The sequence below is a fragment of the Cornus florida genome, unplaced genomic scaffold (assembly GCF_030987335.1).
Source record: "Cornus florida cultivar Cherokee Brave unplaced genomic scaffold, ASM3098733v1 CherokeeBrave_3.0.0_Hap2_Chr05, whole genome shotgun sequence".
NCBI classification, from domain to species: Eukaryota; Viridiplantae; Streptophyta; class Magnoliopsida; order Cornales; family Cornaceae; genus Cornus; species Cornus florida.
In genome coordinates this window covers 29,351,956-29,376,123 of record NW_026775575.1, presented here as the reverse complement: position 1 = coordinate 29,376,123, position 24,168 = coordinate 29,351,956, and positions in this window count along the sequence as shown.

Here is a 24,168-nt window from a genome sequence, read left to right as displayed (position 1 = left end):
TCTTTTAAAAGCAAACCTTTTGAGCTTTCATTGCCAAGGAAAGAGTAACTTTTCTCAAATTCATTTTCAATGCATTTTTCAACAACACAAACATCTTCATGCTTATCCATGGAATTGGGGCTTAGATTGAAAATGTTCAACTTCACCTTCATGTGGCCAAATAAAAGTTTTATTATCCCCGTCTTACAATTAATGTTAGCATTAGTAGTTGCTAAGAAAGGAAGGCCAAGGATAACGGAAATTTGGCTCTTGGGATTTGAGACCGGTTTCGTGTCAATGACAACAAAATCAACCAAGAAGAAGAACTTATCAATTTTGATCAATACATCCTCAATGATACCCCGGGGCTTTTTGATGGATCAGTCGGCTAGTTGCAAAACTACCGACGTCGGTTTAAAATCACCTAAGCCCAATTTAACATAAACTAAATATGGAAGAAGGTTCACACTTGCTCCTAAATAAAGAAGAGCTCAGTTAATGACTTGATCACTAATGATGCAAGAAGTAGTAGGTGAACCGGGGTCTTTGAATTTACTAACGATAACTACAATTTATTTCAAAGCTAAAATCCATGCAAACTAACAAAAGAGATGCAGTTAAAAGAACTGGAAAAGAAATGCCAAATGCGGCCCAAAAGAAGTCTAAAAGTAGTACTACGGCAAAAGGGAAATAAAATGAGAAACAGGAAATCAATCCTCCATCGGCGTGGAGGAGGAAGCACCAGGTGTGCCTGGTGCTCGGCCTATCAATGACTGAAGCATAGCCTGCAAAATCTCTTGATTCTCCTGGGTTTTCTGGATGGCACCCTCTATAGCATCAAAGTGCAAGGAAAAAGCATCGAGACGAGCATCCAAAGCGAGATATTCGGCGCGAGTCATGACATCCGGCGGTGGGACAAAAGTGGTAGCTGGAGAAGCGGGGGCATCAGGAGGAGGAGGAGCAGGAGCAGGAGCCACAGGAGCCACAGGGGGGGCCGGAGCACCCCAATCCAACTCGTCACCAATGTGGGCCTGACGGGATGTCTGAAGTTAAGCAGTGCTGGACTTCCAGACTCCAAGGTTGAAGGTCAACACATCTTTCTCTTTCTGTTCACCACGGGGAGCTCGGAACCCCATATTTTTGAGCAGCCTTGTAATAAGGTATGAAAATGGGAATGCCCAGGTTGTGGTGGTGCACGACTGAACCAAGATTAATTTATTGTAGATTTTTAGCAATTGGTCCCAGACAAGTTGTGGGACACAAAAACAACACTCCTTTTTAGCATAGTAAAGGGTTTTCAGAAATTCCCCCTTTCGCTCGGAATGGCCTGGCACGGGTAGGACGTTCTTGGCCAGGACCGAATCGAGAAACCATAGCCGGCAAGGTAAGAAAGATTTATTGGTGCTTGTGGTTCTATTTCTGGTGAATTGATCATGACAAATTTCTCCCACAATATCCGCTAAGGTAGGCTGATCGAGACCTTCAACATAAAGTGGGAGGCCCGCCTCATCCACTGGCAAAATCAAGGGGCGATAGCCATAGCAAGGTCATCGAGGTCAAATTCATAATCATAGTCATCAATGGTGATTTTGATTTTATCTGGTTCCTTATATGAGTGGACCATGTTGGCATAGAACAGACGGACCACACGCGAGAAGTAAGAATGAACGCGCGGTTTGAAAATAGTGGCTAGGCCACGAGCCCTCAATTCGCGGACGACCATGCGGTCTCCACATGGCTCTTGAAAGTAGGTTTAATGTCAAAATGAGCTTCGGTTTCAACTGGCCATTCAGCCCAATTTGGGGGCGGAGGAGCATTAGAAGGGCCCTCGGATGACCTAGCACACTTGGAAATAACCCAAGTAGCCATTGGAATGAAGAAAATTGGTTCAAGACTTTTGTCAAACACCTGGTATGCAGCAGAAATTAGAAGAGAGCAAAATGAGGTTAGAAAGGTGAAAATTCCAAAAATTTGCATATAAAATCAACCATGCACAGTCCCAACAAATTCTACAACCTTTACCACATCAATTGTGACGGCCCAAGTTTTTCAACCCGGTGCGTCAGTGATGAACCGAAAGTTAATCCGATAACGGATCCGAAATACGGAAGTAAAAGATAAAACAATAGCCCCTAAAGGTACAACACGTCTCTAAGACCCTAATATGATCCTCAATGAGGTCACAAAACCAAAAGAAAACAAGTGTGGAAGTGACGCTTCAAAAATGGACTAAAAGGGGCCTAGGGGTAAAATGGTAATTTCCAACATAAAAATGAGTGTTACCGAGCATACCGTTGGAAAGACAACAAAAAATTAATCAATTTCAAAAAAAAATTCACTTGATTTGGATTCCGGATGAAGAAGTTATGGCTAACGGAAGAAGAAGGGGCAAAAAGGTCAAAAGTAGCTAACCCTAGGTCATCTAAACGTTTAGGAAGCCTTTCTAACCGGTTAGAAGGCTGAAAATCACATCCAACCCACTGCCCAAGCACATGTAACCATTTACATAGCCCCTTGTAGCCGGTTACGAAGCAAAAAACAGAATAGGCAACAAGGAAAACTGGCAGCAAGGGTTTTTCGGCAAAAAAATGTGATTTTGAGGGTGAAGATGACATTTTCTGGAAAAACACAAAAAAGAAACCCCCCTCAAAATGGAGTTTTCTATGTGACTTATAAAAATGAAAAAAATGCATTTTTAAATACCTAAAACACCCCTGGAACAGAATAGGGTCGAAACTAAAAAATATGCAACTTTAGGATTTTGTTTCATCAAGAAAGGTATTGTTTGCCAAAGTGAGTATGCAAGTGCATGCAATATGATAAAATAGATGTACCAACATGGCCTAAAGCCTTATTACATTCCATTATCAAGTTTTAGCATATAAAACCTCAATTTCTCACAAACAAGCTACAATGGCAAAACTTGAGTTTTTTAAGAAATATACTTGCAACCTTTCATGTTGATGGCTCTTGGCCTCATGTTATACATACAAAACAAGTATCAAAAAGAGTAATTAGATACACATTACATGAAGAAAGCCATCTTAGTTTCTAAAATACCATACATCCATGGTATGCAAAAGTATTACATCCAAAAGATAAAACATGCTAAACAAGTGCATTCTAATACACAAAAATGCTTCAACTAGCTCAAAAGCTTCTAAGGATGATGAGCATCCATGAACATGGTCTCTTTACTTGAAAAACAACCCAAACCACTAGGGTGAGTAATCAAGTTACTCGTAGGAGAAGCATATGCGTATACCCTAAAGTTTAAATATCATTGTAAGATCAATATAGACGAATACAAGGGAGCATTCCACTTAACGTCTATGTTTAAGGTGCTCTAAGGGATCATCTTAAGCTAACTTAAATATTCCTTAGCAACACATATCAATATCAATGTACTTAACAATATCATCTCGCCAATAACAAGAATTTCAAGCTACAATTAAGCATTGGTTGTCAACTTGAAATTTAATGCGAAAACAAGTAATGGGAGACTTGGACATCACACCTCGGATTTCTGCCGAGAACAAAATAGTTATTCCGGGCATTAACCCGCTGGGAAGACCACCCTAGTGCGTACTATCTCAATTGGGGAGAACTTATACTTCCCGCACTAAAGCCGAACTTTAGCCATGTCACATGTAACAATGTCCCAAGAGATTCCAAAATATATATCAAGTTCAAAACTTATATATATATAATAAGGCATACAAACCACCTTCCATGCACAAGTATTTTGAAACCATACAAACCATGTCTTAAGGTTCCAAATCTAGAATGGCATGCCAAATGACAATTCCTCATTATGGTACTATGCACAATAAAATACCATTAACTTAACAACTTAGGTCATGCCTCAACAATAAGCTTCATATACTAAATATCAACATTATAGCATTAAGCTTCCACATAATTACAATTAGTAATCCACAAGGACATAGAATTATTGTAACAACAAATATAGCAATTCATATCAATAGAGATTGCATATAACATCAATAATTCTATAAGTGTTCCATATCACTAACACATGTGAGATTTCTAGAATTTACATACTACTAAATTTTATAATCCTTTACACATGGCTTATACATAACTTACATGCTTAATCCAATAAACCCTATGTCAAGAAGTGAGGGTTTCCTATAATATGCAAAACTATCATATTAAAAGCATGTACATAATATATATTAAACTCCAAGGATTATAAAACACTTAAAATATAAACATACTACCACCCCTACCTCAATAGAGAATTATATCTCTATAATCCAAGCTACCAAGCATAAAATGGAAAACAAGTTTAGGGTTCTTAAAGAGGAGAATGAGAAGAAACTTTTCTCTCCCAAGATTTTTAGTCTAAGGTGTATGGAAGTGAGCCAAATTGAAGGGGTAAGCTATGGACTAAGCTTTCCTCCAATGGTGGATTTGTTAGGGTTCATATGAGATAATGAAATGAAGAAGGTAAAGTGTAAAAAAATGGTGAGTGGAAGGGCTAGAGATCCTCTACTCACTATGTGCTCTTGCACTACCTCTTTTACACACACAATGCAAGACTACATCATGGCCTTACACTTGTCACTAATCCAATGCTTCTTCCAAGACTCAATCCTAAGCTTACACTTGTCACTCATCCAATGCCTCTTCCAAGACTTAATCTTAGACCTACACTTGTCAACAATCAATGGTTACATGTGCACCAATCCTAGGCCAACACATGGATGACTCTCCACCTTCTAATTGTCAAAGAATTATGGTACCAAGTCTTTTCGCCCAATTGCCAACAAGTGGCACCATGAGAATGTGACACTTGTCACATTTTCCAAAAATTGCAAAATGATCCTTTTTTAAAATATCTTCCAAAATAAATTACAAAAAGGTCCCTCAAATGAAAAATAATTATTTTACATAATTATACTAAAAACCCAAAATTAAAAACAATTCTACTAAAGTAAGCATTCATGCCCTTTATGAAAAATAAAAGCAACTAACATGCTTTTCAACAAAAGTGAAAATAACAATGTCATAGAAATCAAGTATCATGAATGCATTCAAAATCAGAATCAAATCCGAACACTCGAAGTGAGGTTAAGCAAGGAAAAAAAATGATAAATGAGTAAAAGACGAAATAAGAAAAAGACGAAAAAAAGAAAATCACCAAAAATGAAAAAGGAGGAAAAAGACCGGGTCATTACATCAATCCCATCCTCCATTGATCCACAAATTGAAAGAAAGGAAGAAGAAAACTTACCTCAAGTTGAAGAATCAAAACCTCTCTTGTTGGGGCTTGGGGATGGAAGATTAAGAGGATGAGAAAGATGGATGGAGATTAGGATGGAGGAGGATCGATGATAATGAAGTGAGAGTGAGAGATTTAGGGGTGAAGGAAGGTTTGGGGCGCAGGTTGAGAGATGGAGGAGGGTTTATATGAAATAAAATTGGGGGGGGGGGGAAATGGGTTTAAAAGCCCATTTAATCTGCCAGTGACGGGTGGCGGGCGCCCCGCGAGAGCTTTGCGGGCGCTCGCGGATGACCTGAGTGTACTGACTAGTTTGGCGGGCGCCCACAGGAGCTCATGAAATTCTGCCTTGTGCAGCATAGTCAGGTTTGGCCAACCCACGGATGGAAGCACATGAACTTCCAGCATAGATTGGAGAGCAACGGGATCGTGATGACTGCGAAGAATGAAATGGAATGAACTAATTCACCACGACAGTCCTACGATGCAAACTTTGGATAGAACGGGAGATGTGTCCAAACGACTTCGAATATTCCCCGAGGTTGAACAAAGATATGGACATGATGAAAATGACCAAATGTGAACACCAGAATGTGTCCCAGGAATGTCTTGACATTGGCCATAAAGAGAACAGAAGCGTGGAAAATAGAAGAATTGCTTCCCATAAGTGCTAAATTTTAACGTCGATAGCTAAACGAACTAAACGCGCGCACTAGTCCTCGTAGACTAGGTCCATTAATAGGACTTTCTCTACTTTGCGGACTGGGACTATGCCGTCAATGAAGGGCTTAAGGCATTGGCCATTAACCTTGAACAACAATCTATTAGCAGGATCTTGAAGCTCAACCGTTCCATGAAGAAAGACAGAAGTGATGAGGTATGGACCATCCCACCTTTACCGGAGTTTACTGGGAAAGAGTTTCAAGCGGGAATTGAAGAGCCAAAATTTTTGTCCCGGGGCAAAAGACTTATTGACAATGTGCTTGTCATGGAATGCCTTGGCCTTTTCCTTATAGATTTTGGCACTCTCATATCCATCATTTCGGATTTCCTCAAGTTCATTAAGTTGCAAAGCACGGTTAGAGTCAGCTTGTTAGAGATCAAAGTTGAGCCTTTTTATGGCCCAATAAGCACGGTGCTCTAATTCTACCGAGAGATAACATGCCTTGCCAAAAACAAGTCGATATGGCGACATACCAATAGGTGTCTTATAGGCCGTCCTGTAGGCCCAAAGGGCATCGTTTAGTCTTAATGACCAATCTTTGTGGTCTGGTCGAACCGTTTTTTCCAAGATGTGCTTAAACTCTCGATTGGATACTTCCACTTGACCACTCATTTGAGGATGGTAAGGTGTGGCAACCTTGGAGAGGACGAATTTAATATAACGGTTTCGGAAAAGAGATCCTCCATCACTGATGATTGCTCGGGGCGTACCAAAATGACTAAAAATGTTGGATTGAATGAATTAGATCACGACTTTATGATCATCAGTTCTGGTAGCCTTAGCTTCAACCCATTGGGAAACATAATCCACCGCTACAAGGATATACTCATAGCTATAAGAAGATGGAAATGGTCCCATGAAGTCGATCCCCCACACATCAAAAATTTCGATAATTAGGATTGGAGTGAGGGGCATCATGTCTCTCCTAGACATGGATCCGAGCTTTTGGTAGCGCTCACAAGATTTGCAGAAGTTGTAAGCATCCCGAAACAAGGATGGCCAATAAAATCCACTTTGAAGGACTTTGTCAGCTGTCTTTTTGGCACTAAAATGACCGCTACAAGCAAGAGTATGACAGAAATTTAGAATGCTAGTGGTCTCAGTTTCAGGAATGCATCGCCGGATGATTTGGTTCGGGCAATACTTGAATAGTTTCGGATCTTCCCAAAAGAAACGTTTAACTTGGGAGAAGAAATGGTCTCTTTCCTATTTGGACCAATTGGAGTGAATTTTGCCTACCGCAAGGTAGTTGACAATATCTGCAAACCAAGGGAGACTTGAATGGGAAATCTGGAAAAGTTGCTAATCTAGAAAAAATCACGGACGGCAGCAAATTCTAAGGATTTTTCAATGAGTAAGCGAGAGAGATGATCGGCGACAACATTGTTAGACCCTTTTTTATCCCAGATTTTGATGTCAAACTCTTCAAGTAAGAGTATCCATCGAATTAGGCGAGGTTTGGTCTCTTTTCTCGCTAACAAGTGCCGAAGAGTGGCATGATCCGAGAAGATTTTGACCTTGGAACCAAGAAGATAGGAGCAGAATTTATCCAAGGCATACACCACAGCTAGCAATTTTTTTTTAGTGGTGGTGTAATTTAACTGAGCATTAGAGAGAGTCTTTCTCACATAATAGATGGCATGCGGAAGCTTATCCACATGTTGGCCCAAAACCGCACATAATGCATAATCTGATGCATCACACATGATCTCAAAAGGGAGAGACCAATTGGGCAGTTTCATGATTGGGACGGATGAAAGAGGAGTACGAAGTTTAATGAAAGCTTCTATGCAGGCTTCATCAAAATTGAACGGAACATCCTTGGCAAGAAGATTACACAAGGGCCGAGAAATTTTGCTAAAGTCCTTGATGAAGCGACGATAAAATCCGGCATGGCCAAGAAAGAAACGGATTTGATGGACGGAATTCGGAGGAGGAAGATTAGAGATTAACTCGACTTTTGCCTTGTCCACATTAATTCCCCATTTAGAAATGACATGTCTTAGAACAATGCCTTCTTGGACCATGAAGTGACTTTTCTCCCAACTTAGAATGAGATTTGTTTCCTTGCACCTTTGAAGCACAAGGGATAGATTGTGGAGACACGAGTCAAAGGAGGATCCAAAGACAGAAAAATCGTCCATGAACACCTCTAAGAATTTTTCAACCATATCTGAAAATATGGACATCATGTATCTTTGAAACATGGCCGGAGCATTGCATAGCCCAGAAGGCATGTGTTTATAGGCAAAGGTTCCGAAAGGGCATATGAATGTGGTCTTCTCTTGATCTTGCGGATCAATTGCCACTTGGTTATAGCCGGAATAACCATCAAGGAAACAATAGAAGCTTTGGCTGGCTAACCTCTCTAGGATTTGATCAATGAATGGGAGTGGAAAATGATCCTTCCTAGTGGTAGAGTTAAGTTTCCGATAGTTAATGCACACACGCCAACCGGTGGTGGTGCGATGTGGCACGAGCTCTCCAACGGAATTTTCAACGACGGTGAGGCGGGATTTCTTAGGAACAACTTAAGTGGGACTCACCCATTTGCTATCAGAGACAAGGTAAATGATTCCCGCATCTAGCAATTTTATCACTTCCTTCATATTAGGATTTAACCGGCACTGAACCTCTCTAGTGGGCTTTGCATCCTCCTCCATATGAATGCGGTGCATACAAATGGAAGGGTCAATTCCTTTCAAGTCAGCCACTGCCCAACCAATAGCTTCTTTATGCTCTTGTAGCACCGCTAAAAGGTTGGTTTCTTTGTCCTTTAGAAGGTCCGATGCAATGATGACAGGGAGAGTTTGATTTGAACCATGGAAAACATACTTGAGATGGGCCGGAAGCGACTTAAGCTAAAGTTGTGGTGGAGATTTTAGAGATGGAACCGGAGGAGTAGTGGAGATCTGAGGAAGCGGCTCTTTTGGAATTTTCCAAGGGGGAATGTCCATGATAGCATCAACATCAAGTAGAGAATTAACTTCTTGGATGGATTGATCAATGTCAAAGTTTGAGAAGTCGAAATGAGACATGCAAGTTTCAAGGGGGTCCTTGCTTAGAATGAAGGGGAGAGATTCTTCGACCACTTCATCAATGACATCAACAAGGAAACAATCATCCTCATTGGAAGGATGTTGAGTTGCATGAAAGATGTGGAGTTTGACTTGCATGTTTCCAAAAGCAATGTCCATCACCCTGGTTCGGCAATTAATTAATACATTAGCCGTAACTAAGAATGGCCTACCAAGGATCATGGGAATGTGTTTTTTTGGATCATGGACCATTTTCGTGTCAAGAACCACAAAGTCTACCGGAAAGTAGAATTTGTTCACTTTGATGATAACATCCTCAAGAAAGCCTCGTGGATGCTTGACCGATCTATCGGCAAGTTGCAAACCACGGAAGTCGGCTTTAGATCTCCCAAACCAAGTTGTAAGTAAACTGAGTATGGAATTAAATTCACACTAGCACCTAAGTCAAGGAGGGCCCTCTCAATTTTGTTATCACCAATGACGCAAGAGATTGTGGGGGCACCCAGATCTTTATACTTTGGAAGAGTGCTGTGCTAAATGATAGCACTAACATTTTTAGTTAACCTCACTTTCTTTGGCAAAAGATTTTTAGAAGTACGCTTTTGAGTGCACAAGTCTTTGAGAAATTTTGCATAGGGAGGGATTTGCTTGATAGTATCCAAGAAGGGCAAGTTGATCTTCACTTGCTTAAAAACTTCCCATATGTCTTGAATTTTACAATTCTTGTTCCCAATATGTGTTGACTCTTGAAGACGTTGAGGAAATGGAGCTTTTGGCTCATAAGTAGTTTCCACATTTGGGTTAACATGTGTGGGATTTCCGTGAATGGTATTTGGACAAGAAGAGCTTGGAATTTGATTGGAAGAGCTTGAATTTGGATTTTGTAAAGGAGGTTCTTTTTCATTTTTGTCTCCATCAACGTTGTTGTCAACCACTCTACCACTCCTAAGGGTGGTGATTGCTTGAACATGCTCATGACTCGGCCCACTCGATGGAGGGGTTTCATCAATCGTATGCATCCCTCTAGGATTTTCAAATGGTTGAGCGGGAAGCTTACCTTTCTCCTTTTGAAGCAATTGGTTCACAGAGTTAGCTATTTGGCCCACTTGATTTTCGAGCTTAGCTATGGATTGAGTATGAGAGTGAACCATTTGAAGAGTAGGCTACAAGGATGTCAAGAGTTGCTTGTTGGAATCCATAATTTGCTTGTTTAATGACTCCACATTTGCTTGTTTGTAGCCACAATTTCATCAGTTGGGTACACCGGAGGTTGATTGGAGACATTTGGATTGTGCGGAAGTCGGTAGCTTGAAAAGGCTTGAAATGGTCTACCTTTATATTATGAAAAGGGTTGATTTTGATGCCCTTGATGTTGGAATTGGGAATTTTGTGGGGCTTGTTGCCTCCACGAAAAATTTGGATGATCTCTCCAACCCGGATTGTAGGTATTGGAATATGGATTATTCCCGGATCTTGAGAACATGGCATTAGCTTACTCTTGATTTGGATTGGAAAATTGCTCAGGTGTGGGGCAATCTTCCACGAGATGGAATGGACTAGTACATGATGAGCATACTGAACTTGCCGAATTTTGAGATAATGAGGGAGAGAGATGTGGTGCCATCAATTGATAGAACTTATGAACTATGGCATCCACTTGAGATGATTCCTCCCTTATTGATTTTGGTTGACAAGGGTTGGTGTTCTTTGCATTGGTTGAGGTCGGGGCCCTACGAGAATTATGCTGAAGTGAATTTTCGCTTAAATTCTCGAGTAGGGTCCAAGCTTTATCCGCATTCTTGGACATGAACATCCCACCACAAGAAGAGTCAACCATGAATCTATGGGGTTCGGTTAAGCCAACATAGAAAGCTTGCACTAATTGCCATTTTGGAATTAAATGATGCGGACATTTTCTAAGAAGATCTTATAACCTTTCCCAAGTCTCGTGGAGTTGTTCTCCATCCGTTTGAGAAAATCTAAGAATGGAACGCCTCATTTGGTTGGTTTTACTCACCGGATAATACTTCTTAAGGAATTCTTGCTGTAATTGAGCCCAAGAAGTGATGGAATTTGGAGCGAGTGAGTTCAACCAATACTTTGCCCTATATTTTAAAGAAAATAGGAAAAGATGTAGATGGAGTGCATTCTCAGGGAAACCTCTCAACCGGATGGTCGAATAGATTTCAAGGAATTCATCAAAATGCTTATAAGAATCTTCATTATCAAAGCCATGAAAGGATGGAAGCATTTGAATGGTACTGGATTTGATTTCATATTGAGCTGCATCAATGTTTGGCATCACTATGCAAGAGGAAGAAGCATAAGTGGTAGGGATGAAATGGTCCCTAAGAGTCATGGGAACCACATTTGGAATTTCGGCCCTATCATTATTAATTCCCTCGTTTCCGACATTTCCTACGTTTTTATCCATTGGTAAAATTCAGTTTCAAGCTCTCTTATGCTAAAAGATTCCCTAAGGGTTCGTCTAAGAGTTCTTTCAAGAGAATTGATATTAACTGGAGATTCAAGAGTTGGTAGGGAGAGTGATCTACGGCCAAACATCAACGACTCACAACACAATCATCACAACAATTTATCATCATCAACTCCACATATGATGTTCCCTTTTTCCTCAATTATCAAGACAGGAATTAAATGGTCACGACAAGGACCGATGCTTTGTAATGTAAATTCACAATAAGTAGCCTCGACAAGGGCTTCACAGTTTAAGTATCGCTAATTTTAACACATATAAGATATTAACAATTTCGAAACTAGAAGGTCGAGAAACTTACTTGGAGTCCTCTAGACTTACAAATTTGCTAGCGTTCCCTCGGCAAGCATCAAGTTCCTAGAATCTCACAAACAACTTACAACACCAAGATGGTCAGAACCACACAAGAAATGTTCATAAGTCACAATATTAACAATCAATCCGAAGTTAACCAAAGAACTTTGGTTGCAAAAATCATTTTGCAGGTCCCCGGCAACGGCGCCAAAAATTGATTGACGGATCGATTACAATTATAAATCAACCCATTTTGTAATAGCACAAATCAATGTAGAATAGGGCTATTGGTCGGGTAAGTCGAACCACTTGGACTGCTAGTCTATGGCAACCTAAGTGTCTAAAATCATCTTTTAGAATGACAAGGGAGGTTTATAGAGGATTTGTTGGTTTGTCACTAAAACTATGAATTGAGAAATGCATAAAATGGTAATGCTACGAAATAAATAGGCAAAGACAATTAAAAAGAACTAGGGAAGTGAATCCACACTAAACCCTAAACACATGCTAGATCAAGACTAAATTGGGGATAGATAATATATATATAATGGTCAAGAATTATATAATAACACATGGTTACCCTATAATCATCAAGAAGTTCATTAAATCAAAACATGAATGATCCATCAAAGTTCATACATTTGAACTACCTAAACTAAGGTGTAACATCAAACCTACTACCTTAAACAAAAGATTATCAAGCCATTAATCAAATGATAAAGCACATGAAGCTAGGAATCAAGTATAAACCATCAAAGGGAATACCTAAGCAATGGACTATCAAGTTTCTCTATCAACATGCCATGAAAACCACTCATAATCTTATTTTCATTGTCACCATGAAAATGTAAGCATTAAGATTAATATAAGGATCATTAAAGACAAGATAATTAACTTACATCAATCATTTATGAACATTGAAATTCATTACAAAAAGTAATATGTTCTAGATTATGAGAAGACCAAAAATTATACATATTTATCCCCAAAATTGAGCCTAATCTAAAACATGATTACAAGGGGAGACATTATCACCTCCCTAGATGAAGGTTTAGTTACCCATTAATGCAAGAAGTGGAGAGAAGGAAGAAGAAGAATTCTCTACTGTTGCACCTTGAGCTCCAAGAACACCCAAAAACCTCTCCACCTCTCCTCTAGCTTTTCAAATTTTGAGATATGAGATATGTATGATCATACCCCTTCTTATCCTTCCAAAACCTACTCCCCATACTCCAAAATCCCGAGCTCCCCCCTCTGGCTCAATCTCAACCACATAAAAGGAAGATAAGGGAACAAAAATACTGAAAAAAAGGAGCAGGTGAACTGCCTGCAGAGGGCGGCGGGCGCCCGCGGAAGCTGCGACTCGCGAGAATGGTACTGGCATGTTTGGTCGGTGCCCGCAGCGCGATGGCGGGCGCCTGCGGTGGTGCGCGGGAGCTACTGCGGGGGCTTCTGCAAGACTGCGAAACTAGACAGAGAGGTGAGGCATTCGGCGGGCGTCCGCGGGAGCTTGCCTTTGCAACATTATTAAGGCTTCTTGCAAGCCTTCTTCAAGCCGGACCGGGGATGCACTCCCACGACGAACACTCAATCATGACTTCATAAAACGGCAACAGGAGAAGTTAGGTCCAAAAGATGACTCCCCTGCACAGCGCACGTATTTCAACATAATTGATGCCAAAACCGCTTCTTTGATCAAATTCAGGGAGGCCGACCTGAAACAAGACAAAAGTACAAAAATAAATTAAAACTGTACATTCTACTCCATTAACAGACTTAACTAATGTAAGAAAAGGCGCTTGAATATGCAATATTCGGCGCTTATCAACACCACCAACGACACTAACATGGTAAGGAGATACTGTATAAGCAAACGTATCATATACATTCTCATACAACTACCATATAATCACATATCCTAAACATGTTTCTAAGGCATGCCCAAAAATAATGGGGCTCATAAACATGTAAAAGTGATCATAGAAATGGCAAGTTCATAAAATTAACAAAAATGAATGGAATGCCTCTCAAATGACACCATACAAGAAACGTACAATCAAACCTGGATGAGTCTAATCTCTCATTACGAGAAAAGGAATCATCCCCTAAACCAAGATGCCAATGAGTTCTGTGGGAACTCTACAGGATTCTACCAAAACCGTAACACAATACCCCAAGTCTTCAAAGATATGGGAGAGTAATTAATTACACCAATGCAATTAGTTACACGAAACCGCTCACATCCCAACCGTAGCTTATAAGAGCTGTCCAAGACAACACAAGAAGATCCTAGGTCAACACACCTATCCAAATCCCAAAACCATCACCCTAAGAAGGCAAGACACAAGAACCTCACCCTGAGGCTCACAAGGAAACTTCCGACTCCTCAAGGAAGGATTTGAGTCAATCCTGACTCATCGTCCCATGACGCTAGAAACAAGGACCTCAATGACATCAATGACGTCAAGACCACGATGAAGTCCTAAGAGATGACATCAACACCTCTAACACCACCGTGACTACATCACAAAAAGACAAAAGAAAATGAGACGAAACGGTGCCTCCGTGGCCTACGTCTCATCTCGCCAGACGTAGACTACAACCCTATGCTCATCTGAGCCCAAACAAGAACACTCTCCATGAGTCAAGAATGTGATGCTATATGCATGAAAAGGAAGCAAGATCGATAATAACAAGAGTCATTACGAAAAAAAATAAAAAAATAAAAAAATAAAAAAACAAAAAAAAAAAACTCAAGCCATGAATGAACGAAACAAGAAGCAAGACAATGTATGTAACATACAATCATGCTAAAGCAGATAAGCATATACAACATGCTAAAATGAATTAAGTAAGCTTCAAAACAATTTGTCAATTAAGCACGTAGACAAGTTATCAAACCAAGCATGTTATCAAGGAGCACGTAAACATGTTATAATACCGAAACATGTTAACAAATAGCATATGCACACATATAACATAGCAACAAAAATGTTATATGCACCCAAAACCCGTCGTCCAAGGTATTCAAACCAAGGAGCTCTAATACCACCTATGACGGCCTTAGTTTTTAGGCCAGTGCATCGTGTGATGAACCGAATGTAGATCCGATGACGAATCTAGAATGCGGAAGCAAAAGATGAGACAATGGTCTCTAGAGACACAACACCTCTCTAAGACACCAATGTAACCCTCAACAAGGTCACGAAACCCAAAGGAAACAAATGCGGAAGCGGCGTTTCAAAAATGGATAAGAATGAACTTAGGGGAAAAATGGTCATTTCTAACATGAAAGTGGGTGATACCGAGTACACCATTGGAAAGATAACAAAAAATTAATAAACTTAGACTCAAGAATCACTTGATTCGGAGTCCGGATGAAAAATATATAGCTAACGGAAAAAAAAAGGGTAAAAAAGGTCAAAATAGTCAACCCATGCACATCTAACTAGTTAGGCGACCTTCCTAACTGGTTAGGAGGCAAAAATAGAAGGTTCTTATTCTACCCTAACTCATCTAACCAGTTACGAAAAGGTTACTACTCGCACACTTATACTACAACTCAGCAAAAACCTTGCAGCATGGGGTCATCTCGTTTTTTAGGGCGACACATACCTACTAGGTTTTGCAGCCTGTAAGGGGAAACTCCACCATGGAGGAAGGTCAATCCTCCTCCCCAATACCTCTGGCAATTCTGTAACGATTCAAGTTTTATTCAACCCGGTGTGCCAATGGTGACCTGAAAGTTGACTCGGTAACGGATCCCGATGCGGAAGCAAGAAACAAGAAAATGGTCTCCCAAGGCACAACACACCTCTAAGACCCTAAGTTGACCTTCCATGAGGTCACGGAACTCAAAGAAAACTGACGCGGAAGTAAAAGATCAGAAATATGACAAATAAGCCCCCAGGGGCAAAATAGTCATTTCTAAAAACTGTGGATTCGAGTGCCACTGAGTACACCGCTAGAAAGACAAAAAAAAAAAAAAAAAAAAAAAAAAAAAAAAATCAAGATGGACTCAAGAATCGCATGATTAGGAGTCCGGACAAAAGAGAAACGACATGATAAAGAAAAACGATCACTTAAGGCTAGAAGGGTAAACTAGTAATTATCTAGGAATAACCAGGTGCAACCGAGCACACCGTTGGAAAGACAGCAAAAAATTAGTCAAGTACAAAAAAAAGTTCACTCGATTTGGAGTCCTGATGAGGGAGAAACGAGTGTTTGAAGTTATGACGTCGCGGCGGCCCGACGAAGGCCATGGCGTGCCCCAAACGCGCCCGGCGCCCATGCCAACGCCCCATTCGGCATCCAATGGCATGCACCATGACATGCTAGGAAAGAAAATAATTCAGCCAGAACTGAGAGCCAAAACGAGGTCCGAAACAGATTTTTTTGGAAAAACACGAAGAAGAAACCCCCCTTAAAATTAAGTTTTCTACCCGACTTCGTGAAAGGAAACGAAAAAAACTCACTGTAAAATCCCCAAAATGATACCAAGGGGTATTTAACTGTTGTTTCTTTGTCTGATCACTATGGTATGGCTGTAAAGTGGCACTTAAATTGTTCAAAAGGACCAAAACCTTTTAAATTTATGAAAATTTGGTGTTTGCAAGAAGAGATGGTTAGTGTTGTAACTAAAACTTAGGAAGTTATTGGTTTAGGTAATCCTATTCATATTCTGCAATAGAAATTGAGGGTTGTTAAGGCTGCTGTCAAAGAGTGGAACAAAGTTAGAGGTTCTGTTTCAGATCAAATTCAAGAAGTCAGGGATCATTTGCACCAAATTCAAATGGAACTTCTTCAAGATCCTACACTGCAAGATAACATAAACAAAGAAAGGGAGGCTAGTGGAAAACTTCAGCAGACTCTTGAATTTGAAGAAATTATGTGGGCTCAAAAATCCAGGGTGAAATGGATAAAGGAAGGGGATAAATGCACTTCATACTTTAACAATATTATTAAGCAAGGAAGAGGGTTGAATGCCATTACTCAACTGGAAAATATGAATGGTGAAGTTTCTTCAGATCCTAAGATTATCAAAGATTGGTTGGTGTAATATTACACTGATTTATACACACAAACAAAGGATTTATTGTTGGAATCAATTCCACCTAGGAATTTTTTGAATCAAGAAGAATGTTGTCTTCTTGATTGTGATGTCTCTGCTCAAGAAATTAAGGGTGTGGTGATGCGTTTTAATCCAGATAAAGCTCCAGGACCGGACGGATTCCTTGCTAGATTTTTTAAAAAATTTTGGGGAGTGGTTGGGGTTGATGTGATTAACGCAGTGTTGTTTTTCTTTTCTACTAGCCAGCTTCCTCAAGGTATCAACTCCACCTTTCTCTCTTTGATCCCAAAATTGAACCATGGAGATAAAATTACCAATTATAGGCCAATAGCTCTATGTAATTTGGTTTACAAAATTATTTCTAAAATTCTAGCCAATAGGTTAAGTGTTGTTCTGCCCAAACTGATTGGAAATGAACAAATTGCATTTATCAAAAACAGAAGGCTTCATGATAATATCTTGATAGTTTCTGATTTGGTAAAGGATTTTGGTAAGAAAAATGGTGCTACTAATATGACTTTAAAGATTGATCTAAAGAAGGCCTATGATTTAGTGGACTTGGGTTTCATCTTATCAAGGTTACAGCTACATGATTTTAGTGGGAAATGGATTCATTGGATCCATGCTTGTATATCCTCTTCTAAATTTTTTGTTTTATATAATGGTGTCCCTGTTAGATATTTTTCTGCTGCTAAAGGGCTTAGATAGGGTTGTCCTTTGTCTCCATTGTTATTTTCCTTTGTCACTGAATATTTTAGCACTTTTATGAACAACTATATTGACATGGGAAGGATAAAGCTATGTAAGGAAGTGGTGAGGTCAGGGCTACAGATTTCTCATGTTTTCTATGCTGATGATCTTATCTTGGTGGTTAAGGCTAAGGTTTTTACAGCTAAAGCAGTGGATAAAGTTTTTCAAAGATTCAAAGATGTTACTGGTCTGCAAGTTAACAAAGACGAGTTCTATAATTTTCTCCAAGTCTGTGAGCGGTAAAAGAAGACTGTCTTCCATATTACAATTCCAAATTGAATCATTTCCTTTCAAATATCTTGAGCTTCCTCTATCTAATCACAAGTTGAGAGCTGGATATTTCAGCAGCTTGTTGGATAAAGTGAATAATCGACTTGCTCACTGGAATACTATTAATTTTTCATTGGTAGGTAGGATTGAATTGATTAAATCAATGTTATATTCTTATCTATATCATTGGTTATTTGTATTTAAGATTCTGTGAGGGATAAAAGTTTAGTTGGAGAGAAGATTGAAATTATTTTTTTAGAGTGGTAAGCAAGATGTTAAAATATTGTCTCAAGTTAAATGGATTCAAATTACATTACCTGTGAATGAGGGAGGTTTTCAAATTTGACAAATTCAGGATATTGACAAAGCTGCAAAGATTACTTTGTGCTGGGATTTTTTGTAGAAAAAAGATAAATTATGGATTCAATGGTTATAAGCAATCTATTTATGAAGATATTCTTTTTGGAATTTGAGTCCAAGGTCTGTGGATTCTCTAATTTGGAAACAGATTTTATGTGACGGCCCTGGTTTTTCAACCCAGTGCATCCTCTGATGAACCGAAGATTGACCCGATAACAGATCCGAATTATGGAAGCAAAAACAGAAAACAAGACTCTAAGAAGTCAAAGTGACCTCAATGAGAATTGATGCGGAAGTAAAAAATCAAAAATATGACAAATAAGCCCTTAGGGGCAAAATAGTCATTTCTGAAAACTGTGGACTCGGGTGCCACCAAGCACACCGCTAGAAGGATAATGAAAAACTAATCAAGATGGACTCAAGAATTGCATGATTAGGAGTCCGGACGAAGGAGAAATGGCATGACGAAGAAAAACGTGCACTTAAGGCCAAAAGGGTAAAATGGTAATTATCCAAGAAGATCCAGGTGCAACCGAGCACACCGTTGGAAAGACAGTGAAAAATTAATCAAGTTCAAAAAAAAGTTCACTCGATTTGGAGTCCGGACGAGGGAGAAACGAGTGTTTGAAGTTTTGACGTCGCGGCGGCCAGACGAAGGCCATGACATGCCCCATGCGCGCCCGGCTCCCATGCCGGCGCGCGCACCGGCACCCAATGGCATGCCCATGATGACAGCAAGGGTTCAAAGCAGGTTTTCCAGAACTAAAGCTTGAAACGGAGGTCAAGACGAGTTTTTCTAAAAAAACACGAAGAAGAAACCCCTCCTAAAATCGAGTTTTCTACATGACTTGCTTGAGAATTCAAAAAAAACTCACTGTAAAATGCCCAAAATGCCCCTCCATGAAATCTGGTTATGAAGGCCAAAAAGCTACTAAAATGAAAACTGGAAGCTGAAACTTCATGAGGGATTTCCGGTACCAAGACAACATTTTCTGGAAAAACACGAAGAAGAAACCCCCCCTAAAATCACATTTTCTATTCAACCATGTCTAAAGAAGAAATTAAAAGTAATGTGAAAGGTCTATAATACCCCTAGATTAGATTATGCAATAAAATTTTAAAATGAGTCCACAGGAGGCTCATTTCACCAAAGAAGAAGGTTTGCCAGGAAACGACTATGATCGCAAACGTAACTTACCTATTTGGATGTGCTACAATGGTCCATGGCTTAAAAATACCACCGATACAAAATCCGACCCCCCAACGGGCAAAAAGGCAAAAATGAACAAGAAAAGGGAAATTTGAAAACCAAAAATATCAAATGATTTCAAATTACCGTTTGGCCCTTGGCCACACTTCAAACATGATTTATAAGACCCTATGAAAGAATAAAAATGGAATTCCCACACCCGATGCAAAAGTTATGAAGCAATGACGTAGCATTTTCAATATTTTCATAATATTTCATAAAGTTAAAGTTGCATAGAATACAATATACATGTCATTGGCCTCCGGCCTCATCTCATACATGTCAAATACATTATATAGAGTGTACTTATGTACATATTACATAATTGGAATCAAATATACACATTTTGACATATAAGGCTACAAATAGGATTTCATGCTAACATTTTGATGAAATAGATACTTCTAGTCTATGAAACTTCCATGACATAGTGTGCATCCCAAATCAAGGTCACTGTACCTGAAAAATGTCCCCACTACGTGGGTGAGTAGCATAAAGCTACTCGTAAGAAATGAGCATGCATCGACCTAACATTTTACGGTTATATCACCTTAAGGTGAAACATGTCAAAGGGGCTCATGCCACCTAATGTCTATTTCAAAATGAGACTCAGGGAGCATCCTAAGCTACTCATGCAATTTAAAGTGAACAACGGCATACAAGTATACATGCTCAAGTATACTAAACAATGTTAAACACATGATACACGACATTCAAGTACACATGCTCACAAATATACTAAATCATGTTAAACGGGATAAGCAATATCTAGCATACATACACAAGTATAAGATATATGTATAGAGTACTCATAAATCAAGTATACAAACACAAGTATACTAAGCTAAACACATACGCACAAGACAAGTATACATGGTACAAGTATACAAAAATGAAATCCGCACACACAAGACAAGCATACTAAGCGTAAATACACTAGATAGAGTTTAGATACACCAACAAGGATACAAGTTCAAGTATACAGTTTCAAGTATACTAAATGAGATCAAAATACATAGGCAAGCACCAATTCTCAAGTTACAAGTAATCTATGATTAACAACCTGAAATTGAATACGAAATCAAAGTAGAAAGACTAGGACATGTGGTCACTAGACCAAGCAAGTGTTTCCGGGTAAGTACGACCCACAAGGCACTACCTAGTGCGCATATGCATAAGTTATTCCAGGCAATTACGACCCACAAGGTACTACCTAGTGCGCACTTATGACTTAGAAGACTCTTGTCTCCGTACTAGAACCAAACCCTAGCCATCACATGAAATATGTCCTTACAAGCTTCCCAAAATCAATAAGTTCAAAACTTATACCAAAATCAATAAGTTAGACCAAACTTATATCAAAATCAATAATGCATAAAACCATCTTCTATGCATAAATAAGGTTGAATCCACACAAACCATGTCCTAGGATTCAAGTCTAAATAACATATGACATGTTAAGTCTCCAATATGTAATTACACACAACAAGATGTTAACTTTGCAAAATTGTGCTTTATGCGTTGTATTGGAAGTTCCAATGTTGGTTAAATTGCATCGATATTGAAAATTATGTTTTGACGTTCTAACATAGCTTAGGAATGATCCTATTGATTCATTTAGAACTTAGATGTTAGGTGGCATGACCCACTACTGTTATTTTGTGCTTCAGATTCTAAGTTGATGGTTTTGAGAACTTATACCTTGTTGCATTGTATAACATGCTCTTTTGTTGTTGAGTTGCATGGATAATGTAATTCTTGTTAACTTGTATTCAAATATGCTTTAGTCATGTTGCATGGATTCCTCTAGACTTTGTTCAATTACATTGATAATGTGATCCGTGGTAACTATAAACTCATTGTATTAATCGGATTACTCCAACTTTGATTTGTTTCATTCATGTATTTATATCATGATTCTTATTACTTTGTATAACATGTTTCTATGTTGTTGAAATGCATGGATGATGTGATTTATGCTAGAAACACTCCAAGGTAACTTAGGATGCTCCTTGAGTCTCATTTCGATATAGACGTTAGGTGGCATGAACCCCTTTAACATGTTTCACCTTAAGGTGATAAATTTGTAAAATGCTAGGTCGATGCATGCTCATCTCCTACGAGTAGCTTTATGTTACTCACCCCTACGATATTGGGGCATATTTCAGGTACGAAGACTTGGTTCGTGAAGCCTGGCATTCCTTTGATGTCGAGTAGCTTTTAAGTTTCCATTTCATGCAAATGTTAGCATGAAATGTCATTTTGTAGACTTATATGTCAAAATATGCATGTTTGATTCCATGTATGTAATGTGTACTTAAGTACACTCCTTTCAATGTATTTGATATGTATGAGATGAGGCCGGAGGCCAATGACATGTATATTGTATTTTATGTAACTTTTTAACTTCATGAAATGTTATGAAAAACTTGAAAAATCACAAGTCATTCCTTCACCACGGTTGCATCGGGTGTGGGAATTCCATTTTCATTCTTTTATAGGGTCTTATTAATCTTGTATGAAGTGTGGCCAAGGGCCAAACGGTCATTTGATCCCGTTTTGCATTTTTGGATTCCATGTTTTCCATTCCAAGTCCATTTTTGCCCTTTTGCCCGTTGGGGGGTCGGATTTTGTATCGGCTATATTTTTAAGCCATGGACCATTGTAGCGCGTCTAAATAGGTAGGTTACGTTTGTGTGCATGGTCATTTCTGGGCAAAACCTTATCGTTTGTGTTTTGAGCCTCTTGTGAATTCATTTCGCATTTTTTTTGCATATTCTGATCTAGGGGCATTATGGAACTTTCACATTAGTTTATTTTTCTTCTTCTAACATGGTTGAATAGAAAACATGATTTTAGGGGGGGTTTCTTCTTCGTGTTTTTCCAGAAAATGTCGTCTTGGTACCGGAAATCCCTCGTGAAGTTTCAGCTTCCAGTTTTCATCTAGCAGCTTTATAACCCTCTTGTTCAGTTCTGATCTAGGGGCATTTTGGGGATTTCACAGTGAGTTTTTTTCTATTCCATCTGCAATGTCGGGTAGAAAACTCAATTTTAGGGGGGGGTTTCTTCTTCGTGTTTTTCCAGAAAAACTTGTCTTGACCTCCGTTTCAAGCCTCAGTTTTGGGCAGATGAAAAAAACATGTAGCAGCAGCCAACGGCTGCCACCAGCCATGTCTTTGGGCGCCGGTGGGCTCGCGCATGGGCGCCGTGTGCGCCATGGCCCCTCGTCGGGCCGCCGCGACGTCAATTCTTCTTTTGAGCTTTTCTCCTTCGTCTGGACTCCGATTCGAGTGAATTTTTTTTTGAACTTGACTAATTTTTTGCTGTCTTTCCAACGGTGTGCTCGGTTGTACCCGGTTCTTCCTAGATAATTACCAGTTTACCCTTTTTACAGTAAGTGCTCGTTTTTCTTCGTCATGCCATTTCTCCTTCGTCCGGACTCCGAATCATGCGATTCTTGAGTCCATTTTGATTAGTTTTTCGTTGTCCTTCCAGCGGTGTGCTCGGTGGCACCTGAATCGACAGTTTTCAGAAATGACCATTTTACCCTTGGGGGCCTGTTCGGTCTTTTTCTGATCATTCGTTCCCGCATTAGTTCTTATTGAGTTCCACGACCTCATGGAAGGTCACTTTGACTTCTTAGAGTCTTGTTTTCTATTTTCGCTTCCGCATTCAGATCCGTTATCGGGTCAACCTTCGGTTCATCACAGGACACGCTGGCCTAAAAACCAGAGTCGTCACAATTGTTTCACGAGGCATGGGAGCGACTCAATGACTTGCTTAGGAAGTGTCCACATCATGACATTCCTAAATGGCAATTTGTACAATTTTTCTTCGAAAGCTTGTCGAATAATTTTAAAATAATGGTTGATGCTTCCATGGGTGGTTCTTATCTTGATAGGCATGAGAATGATGTGTGATGTCTATATGAGAGTATGAGTGACAATTCAATGCATAGATCTTTGTACTCTACCAATGGTAGAAATCTAGGTGGAAAGAAGAATGTCGGCTTATATCAAGTTGACAATTCCAATGACATAGCCACCGAGGTGAAATCTTTATCTCAAAGGTTTGATTAATTTTTGATCAACCAAAATTCGGCTAATCAATTGTCCTCCTCCCCTAATCATGTTCATCATTCATCTAATGAATCTTGCATGACTTGTTCTAGTGTCATACATTCTACTTCCAATTGTCCCCATGGACATGTGCCAAGTGACAACCATGAACAAGTGAATGCCGCATTTGTCAACCAAGGGAATAATCCCTATGGCACACATTATAATCCCAGGTGGAGGAACCATCCAAACTTATCTTGGAAAAGCCAAGGGGAAGGCTCAAACCCTCCCCAAGGTGGTTTTTAAGGTAAGTATGTTCCACCCCCAATGCAAAGCCAAGGTTCCCAAGGTTATAGATCATCTTTTCAATCACATGGAAACCAATTTTCTAACTCTCATTTTCTTAATCAATCATCTTATTCTCAGGGAAATTCTAGGAGTCCCGCTTTTGAGGAAAAAATGTTGACCTCTTTGGGTACTCTAGAGGCAAACACTCAATTGCTTCACTCTTATTCCCAATCTATTGCGAACCTAGAAACCCAAGTCGGGCAAATAGCTAGTACCTTGAATGCTAAAGAAAAAGGGAAGATGCCTTTAAATGGCCCACCAAAGCAACAATTTGTTGTGGAA